Genomic DNA, 7,936 nt, shown 5'->3' on the forward strand with positions numbered 1-7,936 from the left:
CAAAAGGCTCATTATTCCAGACAATTTCAGTACATTCATTATTTGCAGCATTTCATCATTCCCTCGCTTATTCCTTGTGTAAGGGGTATTGTTCGGCTGTCTTGCAGTCAGTTAAAATAGTGGCAGACCTACTCACAAGGGCCGTAATATTTCTCTTTCATCCAGTCAACAAACCCAGTTCAGAGGCTTCTAATGGGATAATAGTGTTGTAATTAGACGTATCCACACCATAGTTTCTCTGTATCATTCTCACTGAGATTGAATAACATGAGAAGTAAAGTATCTACGAGAAGTTTATCGTCAATTATCCATGCAAGGCATATGTATCTGTAAAAGAAAGAAGAAAATAAAAGAAGCTCAAATTTGTATAGATGTTCTTATTGAGCTATGGGGTGCACGTGGAAGAGCAGCAAAATATGCTGTAAATAGACTTAAAAGAATACTCCTTTCAACATCTGAAAAGGAATTCAGTAATAGAGACATAGATATACGTTTGCCTGTTATTTTGTGAAAACATGCCTGTGATGTAGTAATAGATAACTAGAAACTCAACTGCCTGAAATGCCTTGCTCAAATTACTGTTTGAACTTCCTCAATTAGTCATTAGTCACTGATTGAGAATGCCAGCCCAGTTTGTCATATGTGCTGCCCATGGGTGCTGCCTGAGCAAGCACAGCCCGCCCAGTGGCTTGTTTGAATTTGGTTGACTAATGACAACAGAGTGGAGCGAGCATTTACTATTATTGCAACTGCAGGTTACAAATCACAAATGAATTACATAAAAGCTCCTCTGGTAATTCTCATTAAGGTTTACACACTTTATGAACCATTTTGTGCAAACTAAGCATCAATTTGCACACCCACAGATAAAACTTGCAAGTTGCGTGTATTCCGTGTGAAAATAAGACAGTATAATCTCTCTGAGTTGTGGTGTTGGAGAGGTGTGTTCAAAGTCTGTAACATCACTCAAATCTGCATATTGATGGGAGTGCTGATTATCCTTGTGTACTATTTTGTACTGACAGTAGCACTTTACACCACAAGCCTTGTCAGCAGGCAATGTCTTAATAACTCCTCCCCTGAGCTTTTAACCTTAGTAACGCTTGATTAACAAACCCTGAGCCATTATACCTTTTAAAAAGTATTATTAATTATGCATTTATTCAACAAACTAGTAGTCTAATTATAAACACAATGAATTAATGCAATGAGGAAAAATCAACTATTGGCAAGTGGTTGAAATCATTTTGAAACATGCTGTGTAAATCAAGACTATGCTTCAAAAACATTTTATTAAATTGTGGGCATGTGCTAATTTGTTTCAACAAATTACCAATTTTGGTGGCTTAAATTTCAATTCTGATCAGCATATTTTTCTGAATTTACAATGCTAAACCAAATTAAAAGAAACTGTCAGTCAGGAACACACAAAATGAAATCATTAAGTATGAATACTAATCCAGTTTCATTTGGTGGTACAGGTTATGTTCTCTGTATTGCTCCCAATATTAAGCCAAGCAGCATTCAAAGATTCAGTGAAGACTGTGACTGAATTCCCCAAAGATTTTCAGAGCAGAGCCTGCAGTCACACATCATTGAGATATGGAATATACATTGTGCAGAAGAGATGCTGCGATAGTATGGTTAATAAAAAAAGAGACAGGAGAAGTCTGGTGGTAGAGAGAGAAATGAACACAGCTACAAACAGCTATATATGGAAGTAAGCAGCATAAACAGGAACCACAGTGTGTGGATGTACAGTACAGGCAGTAAGCGACAGCATGTAGCTGTGTAGACACAAGAAGAATATGTTTCTGACTTCTTATTATGACACATTATGACAAAAAATGAGCTAAAAGATACCAGCTATACTTAGGCTCATCTTGATATGATACAGGAAAAAAACCTCCTTTTGCCCTCTTTTCACTGTACTTTGAACCCTGCTATTTTATTATCATACAAATTTGTTGGGAAAACTTTTTTTTCTCCTCACTTTTTGTGTTCATATCATAATGTTCCAGGGTTACGGGATGAGAAGAGCGTACTTTTTGGAGCAAGAGTGACATCACATTTTTGAGCTCCAGTACTGTAGTCATTCTATTAAAACAACATAATCTGGGTGAGATTATTGAATATCAGCAAAATAAATAAAATATAAAAAGAGGTGGTCCACATGGGCCACCCTCTTCAGCATTCTCCATCTGTTGTGATGTTTGTGGAGCTGCTGAGGCCCCATGTATAATTCAGACAGGTGCAGTTCCCCATCCCACATGCAGCTGCCAATGAGCCTTTCAGCAAACAAAAGAGGAGTTGGCATAAGAAAGAACAGCTGGTAAGTGCTAATATACAGGCCCACTGAACTGCCAAGGCCTCTGTGGTACACATATGTACACTCTCAGAGACATGCTCAACCTCTGATTTCAGCCCCTCCAGGACCTCCAGACAGCCTTGCTGTCTTAATCCTGAATCTGGGTTCATACCTCCACCAGCTGTGTTGCCGTACTTTAATCCAATGGCCGATATAGGCAAAACATACAGCTACAGCTAGCATGTAATTGGATGTTGATGGGCAGCATGAGGCATTTCTTCAGCAGCCAAATGTTGACAAATGATGTAATGAGGTAACTGTAGTCAATAAGAGCTAATGTTTCTGGTTCTGGCTGTTGAGAAGCATGTTAAGAGTGAATCGTTTCTGTTGTTGATGGTTTTTGCACATAGAAATGATAAATAAATAGATATGTCTTTGAAACTGTTGCTGGTATCCTGAAAATATATAGGCTGTGAGAAAAAGTCTTGATGAGCTACATACATTAATACATTGCAGTTTGCAGGGGCTATTGCTCTTATACACTTCCACTGAGCAAAGAAATAAAAATAATGTGGTTTTAGATTAGGGCTGAAACAATTCCACGAGTAATTTGATTATAAAAAATCATTGATGCCAAATTCTTTGCCTCAAAGCTTCGTTTAACGTTGTAGGCCTACCGCTCACTGTGTTTCCGCAAGGATGATTATTACTATCGGGCTGTGGACACCTGATTGAAGGTGCGGATTACAAATGAAGAAAGAGAGCGAAAATAGTGAAGGGCTTAGATAAGAGACAGGAGGAAAAAACGACAGGAAGTCTGAGATCATTTCAAGCTGCAAAAAAACAAAAACTTACAAACAAGCTAAAACAGAAGCCTTTCGGTTTGTAGTCTAACTGTTTATGTTAGTTTGCCACGAATCTTGAAATTTGGACAAATTGTAAATGTAGCTGCTGGCGGAGACAAACCAGCCCCTCTCTCTACCAGCGGCACCTGCACATGACTAATTATTATGCACGTCAATGCCATCATCGGACCATGCAGATGATGCTGATGATATCTGCATTCTTCAGTCTTTCTAAACTTCACTCAGTATTAGAAAATATGTCCCCCTGAACAGTATAGTTTAATAGCCCTGCTGTAAGCTTTGTACAGTCACATTTATCTGGACTTAGTGAACAGCTCATTTGCATATCCCGTGTAAAGAGCCAGAGGCATGAAGGGGAAGGGGGGCGAAAAAGATTTACATATGGGCCAGGGGCTTGTTGGCCCATGTGGCCAGTGCTTAAAAATATTAGCGTCTATCCCTGTAATTGTGTACAATTTAAGCAATACAAAATGTTGCTTTTTGTGAAAAGGAAACCTCTCTTTTGTATATTTACTATAAAGCAAAAGTATTTCTTAACCGATTAATCAATGGAATAATCGGTAGAATACTCGATTACTAAAATAATCGATAGCTGCAGCTTTATTTTAGATATTTGGTTTTGGTTAACTAATACAAAGTTCAGTTAGCCTACTGAAATGGTTCATTATCATAGTGTATTCACTGTTTTATAATTCTCAACCACTTGTGGGATGTAGCTGTGAACAAAACATTGAACTATTGTCACCTTATAAAGTTAATGTGCCAAACGTGTTAGCAAACAATTACCTATTTACACATCCTGACAAAATGTAAGTCCAATATTCATATCAATGCTCTCCTTGTAGCTCTGGTTTCGTCTCCACCATCTCCTGAGAAAAATATCAGGCTGGTCAGGTAGCGCACTGTGGGGGGTTAGTGCTTTTTCACTAAAAAAAGATGCCATTGAAAATAGTTGTGTGTTGTGAGTGAATCAAAACAGTACAGTTACGGGCAGATAAACCAAAACAAGGAGCTGAAATATGCCTAAACTTTGTGAGCGTTTAGGAGCACTTCAGGGTCGCGTGACAATTTTTTGGCTTCTTCACCCCTTTGGCATAAATATAGTCATTTGAGCCATTGTTAAAGATACAATATGTAACTTTTCTGCATTAACATGTCTAAAAACGACCATACCTATGTTATATATTTTTATTAGTTCTTACACTATCCCAAATGTTTCCACCAAATGTCAAACTCAGAGAAATCTGTTATTTTATTCTCAGACACGTCACGTTCCATTTAGTCGCCTGTCAGTAGCGTCATATAACCTTTCACCATCTAGCTACTCGTAACTTCCGTCAAAACACGGTAACCAGATGATATGTTCAGGAGTAATTGTAAATCATACAATGTCACAGAAAAAATACTCATAACCGTAATACTGCTTTTTTTGCCACGCAGCATCATTTTGTGCTTGATTACATGCCACTTTGCAACACAGTAATACAGCAGAGATCTTATTTATTGATACATATCAATATCAATCCAGCTTAACGTTACTACAATGTATGTGCTGGTTGACAAGTAGCTAACGTAATGCTCATGCTTGGTGGATAACATTATAGGGTTACTTACAACATTGTTCAACATGCTCATAAAATTATTTTTAGTATGATTGTTTTGACCGTGGTTAACAGCACTGGGCTAACCCACGAATGAGTTCACTAGTAACGTTAACGTTAGCTGTATAGATAGACGATTAATCTATTGCTAATTTAGCCAGCTAGCTAGCACACCCCAGTCTGTCTGCCTCACTCCCCAGGCGCAGAGAGACTCAGTCGGGATGAGAGCTGACAACTGCCCCAGGACATATAACTAGCTAGTTCATTCAAACGTTAGCTAGCTAGCTACGTCTCTGTTAGCGCTACCAGTGTCCGTGCCGAAAATCTCCTCCCTGCCGAATTTCTCCCCCCTTCACGTTTAGCTGTCTTTACGGTAAGCTAAATCAACCCGACAAAAGGTGGGTCAAGCACCAAAACGATAAGATTACAGAAAAGTGAAGGGGAGATCATTCCGGACAGCTGGGAGATGTTCTGCTGCTGCACAACAGGCATCGAACGTCCTCGCCGTCGCGGAGATCCCCCCGGCAATCCCCACCCACACCCGTCTCTCAGCCTCGTTGAGTAGCACAACAAACCCCGTCCGCCCCGGTGTTGAAACCATCCAAAAGCTGACAGATATGTGAAATATTTTGTGTTTTAGCTGCTGGCTAATGTTAGTGTAGCGTGAATAAACTTGAATGGGTAAACTTGTCCGTGAATAGATGCATGTCCGTGAATAGATGCATTCTAACCAGCGAAGGTGGTGAAACTCCCATAATTCCACGCAACTTCCCAACATCATCAAAAGTCCGTGTTTACCATCCATTGTTTTGGTTGAGAGACTCCTAGCGGCAGAAAGTTACATATTGTACTTTAATATTGATTAGTCCAGCGTAAAATACGACCGACAATAGACGGGACTGACACGGGAGAAAACTTGTTTATCATCAACATTTGTGGAAATAAAATAATATTTTATTTTTAATGGAGGGCAAGGTGAAGGAGCTTGATTCTTGATTGAATTCACTATCAATTTAAAGCTCAATTCCAGCAGCCCACATGACATTTATTGTTTAAAGTGGCCATTTTCAGGTTCATAATTGTAATTTGAGATTGTATCAGAATAGGTTTACATGGTTTAATTTTCAAAAAACACCATATTTTTGTTGTACTGCACATTGCTGCAGCTCCTCTTTTCACCCTGTGTCAGGTCTCTGTTTTAGCTACAGAGTTAGACCTCGCAACTTCTGTAACATCTTTGTTGTCAGTCGCACATGCGCAGTAGCTAGGTAAGGATTACATGAGCTAGCTACGGGTTTCTGCAACTTCAGCCTGTACAAGGCAGGATTAGCCGGGAGACTTCTTCTAAATGAGGGCGCACTTCCAACCTTGTGTGGAATACCTGCAGAACAGGGACATGTAAGTAGTTCTATACAATTTATTTTGTAGATTAGGGTGAATTTGTGTGTGTTATAGCAGTGTTTTGCCATTGAGAACGAGCTAACGGTTAGCCCCCTAGGCCCCTCGTCTCGGCTAGTTAAGTAGAAAGCCGTGCAGATTTTGAACAGCTCACCTGGAGACTGAAGGCAGGACACATTCAGAAACCCGTATCTCACTCACAACAGCATCGATGTTTTTTTTCCAAGTTTGTATGTGTGTGGAAGCACCAGATATTATTTTTTCATAATATGGGCACTTTAAACCTTATATCTCTTTCAGTAAACTTCTGCTTCAGTTTTTCTCAGCCTATATCTGTAGTACCCAGATAAATCACACAAAAACCACAGACAAACAGCCAAGCTCCATCTGTATTCACTCCAACTGGGGGTCCCGCCCAGGTACACAACCCTGTGATGTCACATTAATCAGGAAGTAGAACATGCAACAAGAGGGTAAAATCAGCTTAGAAAATTTCCTCAAGGGGCTCTGAAGATATCGTCACACATACACGCTCACACACACAAACACACAGATGCAAGGCACAATAGCTGTTGTGATTCATTAGGGGAATGATAAGAGGGGCGTGCGGCAGGGAGAAGACTATAGATCTCAATGCAAATTCTCTGTCTCCTGACAGAATGAAAAGCCTATTCTTTAGGGGAAAGCATGCTGCTGTGGCGGTTGCGGGCGGCTTCACTGGGGCAAAAGAGGAAGGCTGGTAAACAAGAACTAAATGATGCCGAGTGTGCACCAAGGCTGCCGGCGTGACATTTCTGCTCTGTGAGATTAATAATGAAGGAGATTACAGGCACCTCGATGGGCACACACAAATGAGACAAAACCCAGGTAGATTATTAGAAGGCTGACAGCCCACGTCAAATAACGACACGCCCCAGACAGCTCTTGTGAATTTAATATTTTATGGCCTTCCATCAAAGAAAGCAAGAAGGGATCTCGCTACTCACAACGTGGTTGACTGGCAAAACTGGGGTACCTGTGTGTTAAAAGTATGTGCCAGTTGCCATTTTCACTATATAGTGAGGGAGATTGTGACTGTACTTAAATAATTCATGTAGGATACAAAGAGTATCGTTGAAAAGAGTTTTTGTAAACCTCACTGCCTAAACCTATGGTTTTGTGAATCACATCACCAGGTTTGCCAAAAGATGAGCCAGGAAGACATGGGAGGGGGCAACTGGAGGTCAGGAATGATTTGTATGCTGACAAAGATACATTATATTACTAAGTTTATAATAAGCTATCACAATTCAGAAAATGGTTTGAAGGCAATTAATTGCACATTTTGTTGCATCCTTTCAAAAAAGAGAAGCAAATCTTTCCTTACCAATTACAGCTGGCTGTAGGCAGACTAACACATCTGAAAAGAGTTGGAATGCCCTTTTTGTAGTCTTTAAATAATGTGGTAAGGGATGTTGATGTAGACTGACAGTGAAACAGGATCAAACAGATACGGATTGACAGGTGAATATAATTTGCATGTTTTGTCCCCCCTCATTTAGCTCTGAGTGTTGATTTTGATTTCTGACTGACAAATCAGCTTCCACTGCCTTTGCTACTTCACCCACAAAGGTGGGGAAGTCTCTGCTGATAGACATCTCATAGACCGGTTTTATCTTTTCTCTGAAACAGACAATGCATTTGTTTAAGCAATGCCCCAAAGGTGTCATGCTAGTGCAGGGTAACATGTTTGTTTTCCCCACCTTAGGGGGCAGGATGTGCGT

General features: G+C 40.0%; 1 long non-coding RNA gene across 1 annotated transcript; it reads right to left on the reverse strand.

Annotated features, from left to right (window-relative positions):
* Positions 1 to 577: 577 nt before the first annotated feature.
* Positions 578 to 6,540, reverse strand: LOC116038667. The gene is made up of 3 exons (XR_004102149.1): positions 6,529 to 6,540; positions 2,986 to 2,987; positions 578 to 707 (listed from the first exon to the last, which is right to left on the reverse strand). It is a non-coding gene; the product is annotated as an uncharacterized LOC116038667 (long non-coding RNA).
* Positions 6,541 to 7,936: the final 1,396 nt, after the last annotated feature.

This window comes from Sander lucioperca, chromosome 7 (assembly GCF_008315115.2).
Source record: "Sander lucioperca isolate FBNREF2018 chromosome 7, SLUC_FBN_1.2, whole genome shotgun sequence".
Taxonomy (NCBI): domain Eukaryota; kingdom Metazoa; phylum Chordata; class Actinopteri; order Perciformes; family Percidae; genus Sander; species Sander lucioperca.